At 44.2% G+C, this 19390-nt stretch overlaps 1 protein-coding gene across 9 annotated transcripts in view; it reads left to right on the top strand.

The window, feature by feature from the left end:
• Positions 1–19390, top strand: part of ERC2 (ELKS/RAB6-interacting/CAST family member 2) — a 977487-nt gene that overhangs the window by 877779 nt on the left and 80318 nt on the right. The window contains exon 20 of one of the 9 annotated variants that reach the window (XR_003518693.1): positions 1562–1778. The exons of 7 other annotated variants lie outside the window; for them this stretch is intronic. The gene's annotated coding sequence lies outside the window, so the exon portion shown is untranslated. The remainder of the gene's footprint in view (positions 1–1561; positions 1779–19390) is intronic. One more of the 9 variants, XR_003518694.1, reaches the window with a different exon arrangement.

The raw sequence follows: 19390 nt of genomic DNA, 5'->3' as shown, positions 1-19390 counted from the left end.
GCTGGCCTTGGCCCTGGCCATTTTGGGATGATTATCCTGCAATGAGGTAGTGCTGGGGCTGCTCAAAGCATCATAGGAACCTTTGTAAAGAGACGGGAAAGGGCTTCCGTAAAGACCTCATTGCAATCTTGAAGTTAATGAGCAGTGGGAACTCAACTGTCAGCAATTGAATGTGATTGGGCAGGGTAATTATATGATTGCCTCTGGTGTTTGCACATGCACAGGGATATTTTTATTGGAAAAAACCTAATTGCTTACTTACTTAGTGGAGGGAAAACCTAAACAAATTTGTGTTGTCATAGATTAAAAAGACATCCTTTCTTTGTTTCTAAAATAGCTGCTTGCTCTGCTTTTTAGAAGTGAGGGTTTTATTCTTTTCGTGTTCAGAGATGTTTGCAGGATTTGAATTATGTGCTAATTTGAAAATATAAAGGAAAGCTACTTTGGACCGTGCATTTTGGTAAAATGACCACGTGCTTATTGCCACGTCTTAAACCATCCCCTACAATGGTCTCTTTCATAATGCAAAGGCAGCTAGAATGCTGGGCAACACTCAAGATACTGGGGCTTTCACAGGTTTTTTGTTTGTTTGTTTGTTTGTTTTGTTTTGTTTTCCTGCATGGAGCCGCCTGACAAGACTGGCTTCAGACGCTATCCGGTTTTCCTTAGTTGCATTAGGCAAGTGGGAGGGATCATTTCTACGCGGCCTTTTTGACATCACAATAGCAAGGATAAGAGGAGCAAAGTGTTCCCTCTGAGATTTCCCAGGTACTTGGAGGAAAGGAAAGGGCAAAATGAGAGAGCCCGAGGGAAGGGAAGAAGCCTTGGGGCTCCCACTTTGGTGATGCCAAATTTCAGTCCAGCATCTTGTTTTGACAGTCCTAAGTATGGCATCTCATTTACCTGTGATGCTGGTGTGCAGAGAACGGAGAGCTGCAGTTGGCTCTATTCTATAGCAGTTCAACTCTGCATGATTGGTGGGTTGTTTTTTTTTTCTCTCTTCTTATAAAACAATTTTCTAGGTTCTTTCCTGACATCCCACCAGAAGAGGTCAAAACATGACTGCATTGTGGGGCTTGGGGGAGCACCTTGTGATGAGAACAGCCCCTCAGATCAGCCATGCTTTCTCATCTTAGAATCTTGCACATGTTGACACACCATAGCCTTGTCTGGCTAACTCCATGGGTCCTCTAGGTTCAGTGTTAAATGTCACTTCTTCCAGGAAGACTTCCATGACCACCCCCCCCACCCCATTCTGGTTTGCCTGCCTTTGCTTTATTGTTCCTGGTACCCTCTAGGTTCCTTTATCCACTGTCCTTTAATTGCTTGTCTCATTGTCCTGAAAACCCATAAGCTCCGTGAGGGCAGGGCTTGTGTTGATATTTGTCACTGCTACATCCCCAGAGCCTGGCACAGTGCTTGATGAGTGTGTTCAGAATGACTGAATGAGGAGAGGAGTGGTTGCTGAGTGTCCTAGGGAATTGTGGTGTGTGATGCCTGGGCTTCCCTACCCTTGCTGTTAATACCGCTTTCTTGTTGCTTATAATTTTCATTGCCCCAGATGATCCAGCTCTGTCGGAGGCACGGAGGCACAGTCAAATCTCATGCTGTACATTGATCACCTGTCCAACCTTTGCCTAGAGTGGGAGCCCCCAGTTCCTTCAAGAGATCCACCTTTACCTGTCTGTAAAGAAGAAGAGGAGGAGGGAGACAGCAGGGAGGATCCGGTGGCAATTTAACACCAGAGCAGGTCCAATGTTACTTTTACCCTTTTGGAGGTGGGTACCTGCAAACACCACGAGGAGCTGGGTTTCAACGGGAAACCTGCACAATGATCTTAGATTTGGGGGCTCGCACATACTTTATTTTTTGCTAGCACGTACAGTTGCTGTTTTCGTACTGAAGTCACAGCCAGACCGTTCCACGTTTACCCCAGCTTAGAACAAGAATCCAGGCTCATCATCCACATGATGTAAATGCTCGTACTGACCTCATGTTGTTTGTGTCTTGCTCTGTGGACAGAGGGTACAGTTCATTCATTGGTTCCTGTTTCATGACTATTTATAATTTGCTTTTCAAGGTCCGTGATTTTCAACAGCCTTTCTTGTTTTGATTCTCTGGCTTTTGATGCTTTAATCCCACCCGCCCCCCCTTCCTCTTAGACCATGAGATCCTTAATAACTACCAAAGAAATGAGCTGGCATTGAGACCACCCCTCAGCTTTTAAGTATAGCCGTACACAGCCCTGGGGTCCGTCTAACCAGCTTTTTCCCTGGGCAGAACCTGAACCTCTGACCTTGTAGGCCTCGGGCAAAAGGGCTTCCTACTAAGTACCTAAACCCCCTAAGTTGGGCTGCCTGTTGTTGGTTGGGCCATCATAACAATTTCTGGGTGAATGGACATTTGCATGTGGAAACCCTGGCCTCACATGTGGCGGGACAAGTAAATCCTCAGAGCCCCGGGTGCTTCTTCCAGAGTGGTCTATGCACACTCCCCTAAGTCTAAAGCATATTCTCTCTTGGTTCTGGGACTCTATTTAGTTTTTATTCTTCAGTTACATTTCTGCTTTGGCATAATAAACACCTCAATTAGGATCTTTGGGGTTTCCTTCAAGAAAGAGAGTTTGAACAACCTCTTCTTATAGTAGGTGTATTCACCACTGTTGCGTGCTTGGGATCAGATAGGGATGGGCCATGGTGAGCTTTATGCCTGACTTCCAAGAAGAAGTTCCGTTTAATTTTCAGCTTTGGAATAGCACCAACGGATGTCTTGCCACCTAATATCCTTTCTGGATTGAGGCAGATAATTACTGCCTACACAAATAAGTCACATACTTCTGTAAAAAAAAAAAAAAAGAAAAAAAAGAAAAACTTTTTTCGAATGACATTTGATTTGTAATTAAACTTGGTGATGCGGTCTCTGAAGTGTCTCATCTAGTCTAATCACAATGATTTATGTCCTTTCAGAATACTTCTGCACGCAGGGCTTAGTTCTCTGGTTATCATTGCTTAACGTGGTGAAGGGGGAACAGTTTAAGAACAGAAAAAGACAAATTAGAATAAATGGTTGCCATTTTAGGTCAGACTCAAACCACTAATTGTTTCTATTGTTTTGTTTGAAAAAATATTTTCATGGCCCTTCACTGACTGATTTATTCAGCACACACATTTAAGCACTGGCTCTCTAAGGGCCCTGCCAGGACCTGCTTTCCAGCATCTATCACCTGGGAACTTGCTAGAAATGCAGATTCTCAGGCCCCACCCAGCCCTACTGAATCAGAAACTCTGCAGGTGGGGTCCAGCAAGCTGGGTTTGAATGCACTTCCTGGTGATTCTGCTGCACACGAAAGTTTAAGAACTTTTGGTTTAAAACTTCTGTGAGTATGTGAGGTGAGGTCATTAATAGGAGGATACCTATCATCCTGTCAGCCAGGAGCTCGTGATCCATTTTGGGCACAAGGCATAAATTCATCAGACAGTTTGGCAGAATGATCTTTATAAACTGTAAATTACATCATACACTTACTTCCTAAGTGCCTTCAGCAGTTCCCTTTGTGCTTGAAATAAATCTAAATGCTTGGCTAATGCCTGCAAGGCCTGGCATGCACCATCCCCAGCCCACCTGCCCAGCCTCATCTGGTGCCATTCCCTCCCTCCCCTGGTGCCCTGCCACACCACACTGGCCCTCCTTCTAATCCTCAAACATACCTGCTGAGTGTGATGTCAGCAGGAAGGTAGAGGAAGGGGAAGGAAAAGAGGAAATTGCAAAGGCTTGGTAATAGGCTTGGTCACAAGTATTTTTTCATATGATACAATATTTCTAAACTAATGTCCCTCTTGGCTAATAATATTAATATATTGATATTTGTATGTATCAGTGTGATAATATATTCATGTGATAATATTAGCAGCCTCATCTTGTAGTGTAACCAAGTCCTGAGAGGAGTTGCTGAATCGTAGTTTACTTTGGTCTTAGTGTTATGTATTTGGATTGATTTCTCTCTCTGAGAGTTGGCCCAGTGGGCATAGCTAACCACTGAGAACTGAAGAAACATGGCTGGAGGTTCGAGGTGCTGAGTGTGAAATCATCTGTGTGGCACCAGAACATTCTGGAGCCCATGCATGAATCTTGCAGGCTTCACTTTTAGGAAAGATGGTGACCACATTCATTAGGTTTTGTCTTTGTAAAAAGTTATCTGCAAATGCCAATTTTGATCTTTGGGGTAAGTAAATGTACCATGTGATTTGGGAACAAAGTAGCAGTTTGGATTTTTATTGAATGTGAAAAATAGTGCTTCTTAGGATTCTCTTTATCATGAGAAAGGGGAAAGATATATTTTATTTATTTTTTTAGTATTTTATTTATTTATTTCTTTGACAGAGAGAGAGCGAGAGAGGGAACACAAGCAGGGGGGAGTGGGAGAGGGAGAAGCAAGCTTCCTGCGGAGCAGGGAGCCCGATGCGGGGCTCGATCCCAGGACCCTGGGATCAAGACCTGAGCCATCCAGGCGCCCCGGGAAAGATATATTTTTAATATGATTTGTTTAAAAAAACTTACTTGAATTTGAGGCAAAGGGGTTCTTAAAGATTTGGGACTCTTGGGGTGAGAAACTAGGGCAATTATTTTTTGGTTTTGCTTTTTGTCTTGATTTTGTTTTGACTACCCACAACTCTTTTGTAGTGACAGACCATAGGATAAGTGTAGCATCTCTGGCTTTGTACATTATTTGCTTTTTACAAAGCCTCTCATTTGAGCTCTTCAACAGAGGAGGGAAAGGTGGAATTGAAGGAGTCATCGAGGAGAATGGGAGGTGGGAAGGGCTCCTGGCAGCCTTAGAGCCTCACCTGGCTTGTGGAGTTCTCCCAGGGAATGGAGAAAAGTCTCCGCACCACATAAGTACTCCAACTCACCAGAAAGCCCTTCCTATTAGAAGGCAAAACTAGGCTGCCCCAGGTCGCTGACAATGCACGTGTGAACAAGACAGACACAGCTTGTCCCTGCCCTCCAGGAGCCCTTGGCCTGGAGGCCAGGAGACTTCGGCAAATAACTAGTCAAATAAAGGTGTGTTTTCACACTTTGAAAGTTGCTCTGCAGGACAAGAGAGCGAGGAGAGCAGAGAACAGGGAAGCCGGTTCCCTCTTGGGTTAGCAGAGAGGCCTTCTCTTTGGACATGAGTTTGAAGCTGAGAAACAAAGGATGACCAGGTGTTTATTTGGGTAGGTGTCTAGGTTGGTGGCCTGGCCGGGGGGGCGGTTAGGGGCATGTCCCTGGGGAGCTAGCACCACCTCCCGTACTAGCTGGGATTCTGCCCACAGAGGCTGCCACAGCAGAGAATCTTCTGAGCAATCACATGGGTGAAAACGCCCAAAGACTGTCTGCAGAGTGAGCCCCAGGGGAGGAGCTCTTCCTCCTGAAAGGAGGAGAGACAGATCTCCAAGTGCGCACTAACAGTACTCACACCACTGTGCCTAAGCCTACACCAGCACCTGGCCTCCAACCCTTCCAGTGTCTCTCTGAGACCCCCCCCTCCTTTTGGGGGCAGCCTCTGTTGGTCTCCTCTTTGAGAGCAAAGCTGCCTGTAGGGGACATTTATAATACTCTGGAAGATTCTTGTGTGGCTTTTAGGGAGACATTTCAATCAGTTTGAGGGCAGGTTTTCTGTTTGTTTTGTTGGGGGAATGTGTGTGTGTGTGCGCGTGTGCACACACGCACACGTGCTCAACATGCTGGCTTTGCACGGATCTGGCACTCAGAAATAGTTGACAAAGGAGAGAAGAGATTCTGCAAATCCAAATACCTTGCAATATTGAAGCTTGGTTTGAGGAGTAGGAAATAAAAGCGATACCTGATTCATTCATTTATTTGTTCACCCACCCAAAAGCGGCTATTGAGGCCTTCCGGTTTAACTGTGTGGCCGGAACACGATGCCCTGCGCACGGGAAGCTCACACTCGATACTGGTTATTACAGAGGGAGTACAAAGCCAACTCTGCCTTCTGAATCCTTTTGTGTTCTTGTCCCCCTGAATTTTGCAGCTGTTCATCCCTCTCCTGTCATTTGGGAGTGACAGTGCCTGGTACCAGGCTCTGAGCGCGTCTGGGGCTCTTCAGGCAGGACTCTCCCATAGGAGGGAGCTCAGGGCATGAGCTCTGACGTTTAGAGTGCCTCAGGACAGCTCCCTGGTCGTCTGCACAAAGCCTGGGAGCATGAAATGACAGAGAGCAGTTAAACTTCAGGGTGGTCTGAGTGGCTTTTAAAAAAAATTAACAAATTAATGGAGACAGTTATTCAGAGCATCTGAGTTTCTACTTGCTGAAAAAGGCCTAGCCTGTTTCTGAGGACACAGACCTTTTCTTTGATTGAAAGATGGAACCGTTTCTGAAGACCTGAAAACTTTGAGGCTGGGGTCCCAAACAGAGCCTATAAGTCAACTCTGCCCAGGTGGCAGTTGGGCTGGCCCACTCATCGTGCCCCCAAAACCTGCAAATATCACATATAATCCAGTGTTCTGGATTTGGGGAAAAAGTCAGATGATCTGGCTACCCGGGGCCATACTCCCACAGATGGCTCCAGCAACCCCCCCATCCCAGCCTGCCCTCCCTAGTTTACTGGTCACTGATATCTTGCTTACGCCAGGCTCGCATCTCTCCTTCACATCACCTCCCTGGGTCCTGTCAGCACAGTGTGAAACCCTGATTAGGACATGCAGAAGAGGGCCTTGTGGTGGGCAGCAACGTGAAGGACACCCACCTGTCCAGCTGCCATGTGGCAGAGCCTGTCAGGTCAATGTCAGTGGATCACCAGCCAACCTGAGCTTCTTGTCAAAGCAGTGGGCACTCTCCCAGGTCCCACCTCAGGGATTCTGGCTCATTTGCTCTGGGCTGGGTGGGGCTTTGGGATCAGGTCCACCCAGACAACTTCGGAGAGCCCACAGCATGACCTATGCACAGCCCACCTGCTCTCTTGACAGGTGTTCTGCCCTCACCAGCACCCTTCGGAGCCCCTGTCCCCTTCCTGAATTAGTCTTGAGCATCACAAACCACTGTCATAAACATGGATTCAAAGCCAGAGCACACGTGTCCAAAGTGGCTCTTGAAAGAAAAGGGATATAACGCCAAAAACAAAAATGTTTTAGTTTGAAATCCCAGATATATCAACAAAAATTGGGACTTGGGTGGGGAAGATGGTAGACACAATTGCTTGCCTTGTCTTATGCATACGCGTGGGAGGTCCCGCTCTGTCTAGTGGTTCCAGAGGCAGGCCCAATGTGTGTTTCTTAAAGGCAGCCTGTTATTTTCTTACGAGATGCTTGTGGATTGTTTTTTCTTTATGCAGACAAGCCAGTAATTTTGCTAACCTATGTCTAGTATTTGCTTCCTTTATATATTCCTGGTGTTTACTAAGCACTTTTAGCCTGCTACATCTGCGTACATGTGTTGCTTCTTTTCTTAGTTTTAGCGTTTTCTTCTGGAACATCTGCTAGCCTCAGGTTCTTCACTCTCTAAGGCCCGTGTCCCTCATCTTGTCCTTCCTGGGTTACATCTCTAAATTCTGGGATAACCTGGCAAGTTTATGCTTTGTTTCCCTGATGGTATTTTCTGCGATGGTGATTCAGGTCTTGGCTGCTTCTGATGTCAACTGTGAGTCCGTTATTGCATTCTCAGTGGGTGGTAGGTGGTAGAACCCCCTTCCATTTTCCATCCTAGCTACGGCCCTCTTCCTCAGTGCCCCATATGAGGAGTTAGACTTATGGGGAGACTGAGGCCCAGAGAAGGATGCAATTTGCCAAAGGTCACAGAGCTGGCTCCTGCCGGAGGTGGGAAGGGAACTCCGGTTCCTTCCAGCCCAGGGCTCTTTTTATCTCCAAGACTCCACTTGCAAGATTGACTCTGAGGTGCAAAATAAATAATTAAATATTATCATCAACCTAACCAAATCTCATACCTATTAAGTGTGAGTATTCCGACAAAACTTGCTTACCCCGTATTCAGTCTTCTTCCTCTACAGTAGAACTTGCCTCAACAAGCAACTTTCATTAGAAAGAGCTAGAACGTGGAGAAAGTTGAAAGCAGTGGTTTCCTGTTGGGGACACTTTTACCCCCCAGGGGACATTTGGCAATGTCCAGAGACATTTTTGGTTATCATAACTCAGGTTATGTGTGAGAAGGGCGCTATTGGTATCTAGTGGGTGGAGGCTGGGGACCATGTTAGACATCCCACAATGCACAGAACAGCCTCAACAACAAAGAATTTTCCAGCCCAAAATATCAATAGTGCTGAAGTTTAAAAACCCTGGTTTAAAGGGAACAAATTCTACATTTCACATCAGTGAACTATGGTCTCCCTGTGGACTAAAGCCCCTCGGGAGGCCTCATGCCTCCACCGCTCCTCCCAGCAAACACACACACACACACACACACACACACACACACACACACACACACACACACACACACACACACACACACACACACACACACACAAGCAACCCTGGACCAGAATAGAAAGCTTCAAAAATATACAAGTGACAATTTCTGACATACGTATAGAGACTATTGTGACTTCTAAGGTAGTTCACTTACAGATTTACTGAATTCCTAGTAGCTTTTTGTCACCAGGTGTTTTTCTGAATCAAAAAATAAGAGGAATAAAATTACTCAGGCGGAGGGCTTTGTAAATTTTTTTTTTATCTTTAAAAGGAATGCTCATCTAAATTATGCCGTTCCTGTCTTCCATGATAAATTTGAAGTTTGGTTGTGCCCTTGGTCAAGTAGCTCCCAGTCCAAGAGAAAATCCTTAATGTCTGATGTCTTTTACCAGTGCCTACAGTGTTGTAGCAGATCTGGCAAGCAGATGTTCATGGTGGAAATTTTCCATTCTAGAGTAGTTCCTTCTGAGGCAGGGGGAGAGTTAGGTCAGAGAAGAATGTGCCAGACAATATACCCCTTTGTTAATCAATGCTGTCACCTTGGCTGCCCCTCTAGCAGCCTCATCTTCCTGAAATCTTCAGTAAAAAGGCCATTCAACCAATACATGTGGCATTGGCCAGGATTTTTCTAGCTCAGCTCTCACAACAAGGAGTGGATTTAATCAGATTCAAAAGAACCTTAAAACCCATTCTATAAAAGTGTTACATCTCTGGAAGAGCTCCGAAAGGCAGATTATCAAAAACCAGTTTCTTGAGCAAAACTCTCAAACCACTATTGCAAAGTAATCCAGGTGACTATGCAAGGGTCTGAAACCTTAGCAACATTTATTAAGCACACTGGGACACATACTAGATATTCAGTGCTTTGTTGAATTAATTTAGTCTGCAGAGTAACCTATGATTTAAGTAATGATGTTATGAGCATTTCATAGATGTGGAAACTGAGGCTTAGATCCACTAAATGACATGTTCAAGGTCACACAGTATTTCCTCCTTCTTTAACTGCCTGGCTGATAATACAGCCACACTGCTGATTTTGAGTCAACAAGCTATTATTTTAAGGTCTATCCCTTGTTAAATTGGAAAATCCAGTCCTTGTAGTTATTATAAGAAATGATTTGAGTCAACTGTAACAGAATTGGCAAAGGTTAGTATCTGTGTAATAGTAACAGAAACTCCAAGTTCGTTGAAAAAGGTATTTCCAAGTTGTCTCCTTTGTCCTCATTTGCAGCCTCAACACATGATAGGGTGTGATACAGAGGTCACTTGGAGGGGATCAGAGTGATGCTCACAGTCAAGAATCAGGCACAATATGTGTCTTTAAACAGGTCACTTGGCTTCTCAAGCTTTCAAACTTCTTCTGGCACACAAGGGAGGTCATAGTTTATTCAACAGCCATTTATTTGGCATCCGTTATGTACACAGATATGATGACAAGCTCACTATCTCTTACCAAGACAGTCATACAAATAATTCTAATGTAATGTGATCCGTTCTAGGGGAGAGATCTGTACTCTCTGAGAGACTGAGTACTGCAGGCTGCCAAGGCACACTGACCCCAGCCTATGTTTATTGAGTTCCTACTATGTATCAGTCTCCATTCCAGAAGCAAGAGATTGCAAATGCAGTCCATTTTAGTTGGAGGGGTGGGGTGGGGAGAGACAGTAAACCAGTAAACAAACAAATAAGGTGATTTCAAAGACCAGTTAATTGCACGAAGAAAATACAGTAGAGCGATATAATAGAGTGACAGGGGATGGAAGGCACTACTGCAGCTAAAGTAATCAGAGAGGGCTTCTCTGAGGAGGTGAAAGCAAGAAAGGCCTTGGAAAATGAGAAAAAATTTCTACGCAAAGAATTGGGTAAAGTAGCCTTGATGTGTAAGGTTATACAATTTCAATATTCTTTCAACAGAGAAGTTCAGATGTCAAGCATGTGATATCACTTCTTGGGATTTGTTGAGACTTTTTAATGGCCAAGCACATGCTCAATTTTATGTAAACATTCCATGTGTATTTGAAAAGAATGTATATTCTCTCTTTGAGTTCATATTCTTTCTGTGTTTTTTAGATGAAGCTTATAAATTATGTAACTGAAATCTTGTGTACCTCTATTAATGTTTTAGCTATTTAGCTGCTCAGTTTCTGAGAGATAAGCATTCAGGTTCTCATGAGCTTATGGATTTCGTCATTTCTCTTAGTAATTCTATCAGTTTTTGTTTTATCTATTGCTAGGCTATGATTTTTTTTTTAAAGATCTTATTTCTTTATTTGCCGGAGATGGAGTGAGAGAGAGAGAGCACACAAGCAGGGGGAGTGGCAGGCAGAGGGAGAAGCAGGCTCCCTGCTGAACAAGGAGCCCGATGCAGGACTTGATCCCAGGACCCTGGGATCATGACCTGAGCCGAAGGCAGACACTTAACGGACTGAGCCACCCAGGCATCCCTAGACTATGACCTTAAGTGTATTAAATTTCTTTATCTACTGTTATAACTTCCTGATGGATTGTTCTTGTTTTCATTAATAACCCCCTTTATCACTATTAATGCTCTTACCTACTATGTTGTCTGATAATATTGCTAATGCAATGTCCTTTTGGTTAATTTGTGCAAGTGTATGCTTTTTCTATCCTTTTATTTTCAGCTTTTGTGTTTCACTGGTCCATTTTATAAGCAACATAAAGCTGGATTTTTTTTTTTTTTAATCTGGGGTCTCTGCCATTGGTGGGTGAATTTAAGCTATTTATATTTATTGTGACTAATCTACCTGACTTAGCTTTGTCTTCTTATTGTGTATGTTCTGTTATCATAGGTGGTGTTTTCTTCTTCTTCCTTTTCTCTCCCTTACTGCCCTGTTTGAATTGAGTGTGCTTTCTTTATTTCTTTTTACGTTCCCCTCTACTGGTTTTGAAGTTACATGTTCTATTTCTCTTCTCTTAGTGGTTTGTATAGTATCTAAAGCCAAATCTGGCAAACATTCAGAGACTCTTAATGCATTGCCTTGTGTTGGTTTAACAACTTTCTCTGGTATCCTGACTCCTCAGTGGCTGAGTTGTTAATGGGGAAGGGTGTAAATGAAAGTGCAGAGCATGGTCACTGTGATGATTATATCTTAGAGTATGGATTTCCAGCTTACCTTTGCCAAGACCTGTGCCCTAGGGCCTGAGGGTTCTGGTACTTGACAAACTGTAAAACCCTCATGGGTTATGGGTAACATAGCAGCTTCTAAGCAAGGAGTTACTTGGTTTCTTCTGTTGCCCTTCTCCTTGTCTGCATTTGAGCTCTTGTAAGTGATGATAAACATTAAATAGCTCCTGTAAAACTGTTGAATTGTCAGTTTTTAAACTGCATAAAACACTGACATTTTCATTAGATCCTGGTCCTGAGGAATGTCCGGCTTTCATCATAACGGATTTGTTTACTTCTGCAGAGAGTCTTAATGTGCTGCCTATGGGAGAGATCTTACTGTCACCTGCTCTTAAATGGGAAAGACTTTGTTCAGCCAAAGATTTTTGGAAAAGGATTTGCAAGAGGGCTTTTTCACCTCCCCCTCTCCTTCTCCTGCCATCTCCCAAAAGGGTAAGGGATGGGAATAGAATCTTTGAAGAACTTTGGTATTGGACAGGAAAAATTGCAATGTAAAATAATCCTGCAAAGCCCATTAGGAGACAAAATGTTGGAAAGATGCTATTAAACCACTATTTAGTTTCAATGTATCCTGTTAAAGATAAGCAACTTGTATCTATGTCTTTTTGACCTCAATCCTTTGCTCTGCATTTAAACAGATATCTTGATTTTGGATTAATAAACTCTCCTGTGTATATTAGTAGAGAAAACATTTTAAACTGTCGGGTCCTTCTAAGAAAATAAGAAAAGAGAGAGCTTTTATCTTCTGATCACTGCATTAGATTTTCAACATTTTTTGCAGAAAATGCCAAACTCCATGAACAAATGTAGAGTCATCACAATTTAACAAGCTGGAAAATGTGTGTGTTGAAAGACAGACTTGTCTTAATATGACCAGGGCCTGAGAATGTTAACTTCCCTGGAATCAACATGTTTGCAACTGATGGCAAAGTTTCTTTTTTTTATGTTATGTTTTTTTTAAAGAACTCCCCCTTTTGCATTAGCTTGTTGAATATGTCACTGGCAGGTTTGTCTTCTTTCACATTTCAAGAGAGGCAGCCTGGCATGAATCAGACAGATTAGCATTTAAATTCTCCTCCTAGGACATACTGTGTGATCATGGATGAGTTACTGAGCCTTTCTAAGCTTTGGATTTCTCCTCTATAAAACTGCAATAATAACTGATTTTTCAAAGTTGATCTGATCATTAAATAAGAGAATATACGTGAAGTCCTCAGCACAAAACTTGGTACATCATAAGGGACCATTCAGTCACATCTGATAATGGTGATGCTAATGGTGGTGGGGAGAATAGTAATAAAGATGATGGTGGTGGTGGTGGTGGTAAGGACATTGATGATGGTGGAGATGATGATGATGACTGTGGTGGTGTTGATAACTGGGTGTTAGAAGTCCCTTGAAAAATATGAGAGAAGGTCTCACAGAATAAAAGAATCTGGGAAAGGGTAGAATTACCTAGTACTAATTGACCCACAGTCCCCCATCTTCTACCTGGGCACTTCCAGTCATGAGGAGGTCCTTTCTGAATAAAATTCTACTATAGACAGCAAGCCGCAAAAGCCTAGTTCATTCATGCAAATCTGTTTTCAGACCTGGATTTGTGTTAGGAAAAGCCAAGAAATGTTACTCTGAGTCATTTGATTCTGTTGGTATCCATTTCCTTTCTTGTTCCTTCCTTGGCTTCTGTGACATCAGATGTTTTAGGGTTCTTCCTTGGTCTCCTTGAACATTTCTTGGTCGTCTCTTTGCCAACTTGTCTTTCTGTGGTCATTTGGATACATAAGTGTGGAACTCAGAGACGGCAGTGCAGGAGAAAAAGAAGGGCATGTAGTGAGGTTGAAACAGAATCTTAGTGTCACAGAAGCAGAGAAGGGGGACAGTTCCAGGTTGAAGGCCAAGGTCAGTATTTTTTAATATAAGGGAAACGGTGAGGATGAAGAAGTCTGGGCGAGACCATTTCTTTTGGCACTGGAAGTTCAGTATTGACATTGGACACAAAATCACTGGGATGTTGAAAGAAGAAAAGTAAAGGAATATCTGGGAGATGAGGAGGTGGAGGGCGCCTGGGTGGCTCAGTTGGTTAAGCGACTGCCTTCGGCTCAGGTCATGATCCTGGAGTCCCGGGATCAAGTCCCGCATCGGGCTCCCTGCTCGGCAGAGAGTCTGCCTCTCCCTCGGACCCTCCTCCCCCTCGTGCTCTCTACCTCTCATTCTCTCTCTCTCTCAAATAAATAAAATCTTAAAAAAAAAAAAAAAGAGGAGGTGGAGACGACAGAAATTGAAGAAAGAAGGGGTTGTACAATAGAAAGACCTTTTTTTTTTCTTTTTAGGTAGGAAGGAATCAGGCCTATTTGTAGACCAAGAGGAGGGAGCCAGAGGAAGCTGAGTGTGAAGATACAAATGCAGAAGGCGTCAGGTATTTGGTCCTACAGAATGAGAGCGGTAGGAACAAGAGTTCATTGGCCCATAAAACCACCTGCCACCTCTGCAGTGAGCACTCACAGGGTAGCACTAGGAGAGGAAAAGTGTAACCTGTGAGACTTATGTTGAATGGCGCTGGCTTTCTCTTAAAAGGAGGTAAGGTCTCTGAAGAGAGTCAGAGATGTTTGCAGGCATAGAGAGCTGGGGAGATAGTTTTAAAAGAACCACTGTCGGAAATGGACAGGAAGTCAACCTGTGATGATTAAAAGACTTGCCAAGGAGCCCTGTGGAGGCGAGGAGGTTTGTGTTTCTGGATCTTCCCATACTATTCTCACCCTGGTTTCTGTCCATGTACCAAAAGCACCCTGGAATCCCACAGGTGGCCCTCAGGGCCCCCACTCCCCACCGTGGGACCTTCCCTCTGCCTCTGCCCATGCCCAGCCCTACTTGCAGATGTTATCACATAGAAATGAACTGATGGACTGATTTTCCCCAAGATGAGGAAGATTGCAAAAATGTAATGTCTCATCCCACCCAGGCATTAGTGTGACAGGTAGTCAAATGGAAGGAACACAGGATCAGGAGTCAAGGTCATGGAGTGTAGTCCCAGGTCTAGTTGGTTAACCTGTTCTTGTGCCCTGCTGTAGCACAGGATGTCAGACTACTCTTGCCTGCCATTGCAATGCCAGCATGTTATCTAGCACCTGCCATACAGTAGGGGCTTGTAGAATTTATTTGACTAGGTTAATGGACAAAGATATAAAAGATCTCCAAACACCCCATCATTCTATGCAAATGTGAGGGACTACTATTCTGATGTGCATTTTAACAAGCACAATATCATCCCCAGGAATGACTCTCTAATAATAGAATGTGAGCCACCACTGGTAGGCAGGCAAAAGAAAATACTTTTCAGCAGAGCTGGGTGGAGGCTTTCCAGAATTGCTCAGATTTAACTACCTCCATGTCTACATCTATTGGTTTGACTTATAGAAAATTAGCTCCTGTCCCTTCAGTAATCTGATCCAAGGTGATTAGTCATTTTTCATTCTTGCTGTTAAAAATATATATATATACTTTGTCATTACAGACAAGAGGCTGTGGTGGAGGCAATGAGAGATGAAAATAGGTTCTAAATAAAGAAGCAGAGCTTCCTTCTCACTCACTTTTTCTACCCTCCCCCCACCACATACACACAAATAAGATCTTTCTCTACCTTTCCCCATGACTCCACCAGCATGGAGAAATCAATTGTCAGCCAAATCCCAAAAGAATAAAAGAAAAATATCTCTTCAGAAGGAGAGGGCAGATGGGAGAGATGGAATCATTAATAAAAGACTGAAGGGATTGGCCCAGAAAGTATGGAATCCAAGAGGGTGTTTATTTTCAAAACAAAAGCTTACTGATCACGTACTTTTCAACAGATGAGAAAAATGGAATGAGCAGAGCTTGTGCCTGGGCTTGGGGACATGCCCACAGTGGCCTGAGCTACTGAGTCAGCAAGAGTGGCTTTTGTTCTCTTTGCTCAAGCGGCTGGCAGCCTCTGTGTGAGCAGGACTCACCAGTGAGCTACCCATAAGCTCCAGGAAGGCTACGTCTGGCCTGGCCATCCTTCCCATTTCGCTAGGTCACTTAGAATCCCAACTTCCTGCCCTGCCCACACACTGGAACAGCCCGAGGAAGCCTCACCAAACATTCCTTGGCATATGGCCTGCATGACTGAAAAGATGTCCATCACAAATCCCGCTTTGGGCTAGCATCTTTGGGGGCGCCCCTCTTTTCCACAAATGTTTCTTACAAAAAGGCCTTGGAGATAGGGAAGTCATTTTTTCTTTAGAAGCTATGTGTCAGGGCATTAGACAGACATGGTTGGATTTAAAATATGCCTCGGCCACTTGTATGCTGTGTGGCTTGATGCAGCTGAGTTTTCTGAGCCTCAGTTTCCTCATTGGTAAAATGGGATAGATCAAACTTGCCTCACGGGGTGGTAAGGATAAAGATAATGGAGACACGGAGCTTGACAGAGGGTCTGGCAAAGAGAAGGAAGTCAGCAGTGGGCAGTGAACCTGGCTGGAGAGACCCCTAGGACCGATTCAAGACTTGTTTGTTTACTGTAGTGGATGTTTGGTTTGGGCCTTGGTCGGTTGCTTTTTCAAACAGAACCACACACATGCTTGTGTTCTGAGTGCTCATTCCCTTTGTAAATAGCTCCTGGCCTGCAAGAGTAACAACATCTTCCAGGCCCCGCCTGCGCCCTGGGTCTCAATGTCTACACCTGGAAAACAAAGGGTGCAAACTCGATTTCAGTTAATTTGGGGTGCCTTTCCATCCCTGATGTCTGAGAACTCTCTACTAGACTTTCTGCACCAGAGACTCCCCCACCCACTCACGGTGATGGGTCCCACAAAGGTGCAACCTGTGAAGTCACACGTGTGAAGTCACACGTGATATAACACAACCCTAAGAGAAGAAACAAAAATCAAAAATGAAAAAAAAATTCTTGTTAGTATTTCGCAACTGTTCTATAATTAGCTATGTGCAAATGAAAATCATCACAATGCTACCCCTTAAAGATGTAAGAATACAAAGTAGGAAGTCAGTGTTCTGTACCCACCAACTTTTGGCAATTTCATCACACCCCCAGATGTTACCACTGTTCACAGTTTAGTGTATGCCCTTCCATTTTTTCCCAAGTTTATAACACATACCCCTATTTACATGTATACATATGTATACATATAAATTTAACAGAACTGTGGCCTGCAACTTGCAACTTACTTGATACTATATCAAGTGCATCCTTGCAGGTCAGTATAAATAAATCTACCTTCTGTGTTTAATGCACCACAATTTTCACACCATAGAAAAACTGTAGTTATTCAGTTATAACCTTCTGTTGGGCAATAGGTTGTTTCCAGTTGTTTTTTGTTTGGTGGGGCGGTGGTTTGGTACTACCAAGAAGGCTGCAGCAAACATAGTGCATATATTGCTATCTGTTCTAGTGCTTTTATTTCCTTAGAATCAACTGCTAGAATTGTGACTTCTGAGTCAGAGGGTATACTGTCTTTAAATTTTAATGAAGACTTCCAAATTCGTTTCCACAATATTCAAAAGGACCTTATACATGCACTAGTAGGATAGGAAGGCATCCATTGCCCCATAATCTTACCAGCTTTGGATATTATCAGTCTTCATTTTTCCCCCCAGTGTGATGAGAGGAAAACTGTCTCGTTTTAAAATTTTTCCTCTTAGATTTAGCTTATTTCCATTGTTCATGGGTCATTCTTGTGCTAAGAATTGCCCATTTATATCCTTGGCCCATTTTTTGAGTGAAATTGTTGTCTTAAAAAAAAATGGTCTTAAAATTTTAATTGGTAAACAAACAAACGAACAAACCAACAAAGTGATGTTTTTCAAAGTACTCTGAAAAGGGAAGACCCCCCCCCCCCCCCCGCCCCAAGGCTGTTGGGAGAACAAGGGCTTCAGGGAGCAGAGATGGGTGAGTGAGAGGTGGTGGAGTTCCTCTAGCGTCCTGTGCAGCTCACGGGCTTTTCTTTTCCAGTGTAACATTGCCCCCAGATGCTCCCAGTGCAGTTCTGGGAGGTTGTCTGTGCTCTGGATGACCTTTTGTCTGTCAGACCTTCAACTTGCCCCTGACTGATGAGGCTTGCCTCTTGGGCTTGACCTGAGCATTCTGAATCCTCCGCTTGCTCGTCTCCTGCTGGGACTGTTGCCTGACAACCTTCCACTGCCCTCCGCACACGACCCCTCCCAAATCCTCCACCCATGAGCTCTGCACACTTCCTGGGGTCCTGGGAACTCATTTATAACCTGTTTCAGTGCCATCTGAAAAGACTTGTCATGGAGTTCTTGGGTGATGGTATTTTTATTCTTACTGATAAAGTGTTCGTTGCTGTTTATTGAGCACTTACCATTTGCAATGCCAATGCTTATGGTGTGGTGCAAGTTGTCCATTGCACACCTCTGGGGGCACCTTTCACTGCATAGTCATCGTAGATTTGCAGCAGTATTTTTATCAGATGGCAGTCGGTTGTCTTGAAGAAGGGTGCTTTTTTTCTAATCTATAAAATAGAATCACCATAATTGCAAGCAGAAGCCTTAACCATGTGCCAGGCACTGTGCTATGTGCTCTGAACACATTAAAAAAAAAAAAAAGACAACACACAGTAGCCTGCTAAGTTTGGTGATATTACCTCCCTATCTAAAGCTGAGGAAACTGAGTCTCAGACAGATAAGTTGCTTGCTCAAGTCATACAGTTAATAGGTGAATTCAAACTCAGGTCCGGCTGCCCCCAAAGCCTGTGCCTCACTTTTGCCCTGCCCTTCCTCTGTATTGGGATCCAGTCTACCCCCAAAGAGTCCTCTGCCATATGTCTGAACCATACCATATGGTTATGGTATAGGCACTGGGTTCATTTGGCCTGTCCACCATGGTCTTCCTACGACATTCTGGAAAGGCTGTGTGGCCAGTGGGCACTACTCCTGCAGCCAGGACGAACTTGAAACTACCCAGGGACCCTCATGGCCCAGCAGTGCCTTTCTGTGAACTAAAACCAAAGCATCGGAGAATAGCGCCTGCCCCATAAGAATCTGAGCAGGAGGTCAGCATCCCTGGATCTCCTGTAGGAAGGGAGAAACCCATTTTTTTTTTTGCTGTACAGTCTTCCCAAGTCAGGGTTTCCTGGTCTCTGTCCCAGGCTTGGTTTTCTTTGACCACACTCAGAGTATGGATAACTGTAACACAGAGGTGCTAAGAGCGAGAGCCACCATTTCCCATCTCCTGACTCTGGTGCTGATGGATGGGGACCAGGTGAAAGGGTTTTTCTGGAATTGATTCATCAGGCCAAGGGGATTTCCCTCGCGCTCTCTGCTTTCACTTCTGAGGTTCACGTGTCTTTTTAACATTCCGTCGGCTTACTGGGGCCTGAGTCGAAAGCCATCTTTAGGATCCATTTGTTCTGATTCAATTGCTGAGGCTTTATGAGATTGTTCCCTCTCTTGGAAGAATGCTCCAAATGGCTTGCATGACTGATGCACGCCGCAGCGCCCTGATTGATGGTGAGGGGGGCCCTGGCTGGAGGACTGTTCCTGGAAGGGGGGGCTGGGGTCTGTGAAGACCATTACAGCCGAGCCCGGAAGTAAGGATATCTGCCCTTGATGCCACCCAGCTTGGAACCTTCTGCTGATTCCTTGGGGAAAACTGTCAAGGAAACAACCTTGACCTTTGTGCCAGCCTCAGGTTAGGGAGTAAGGCGTTAGGAGCTCTGGGTTCAGCCTAGCAATGTGTACCAATTTTTTAGCACTTGGGTAACTTTATTGTCTCTGTGGCTTCAAATCATGTGTCTGCTCAATGAAAAAGGATGTTTTTGCAGTTTT

The sequence above is a fragment of the Zalophus californianus genome, chromosome 1 (genome assembly GCF_009762305.2).
Source record: "Zalophus californianus isolate mZalCal1 chromosome 1, mZalCal1.pri.v2, whole genome shotgun sequence".
Classification (NCBI taxonomy): domain Eukaryota; kingdom Metazoa; phylum Chordata; class Mammalia; order Carnivora; family Otariidae; genus Zalophus; species Zalophus californianus.
This window is presented reverse-complemented; position numbering and strand designations above follow the sequence as displayed.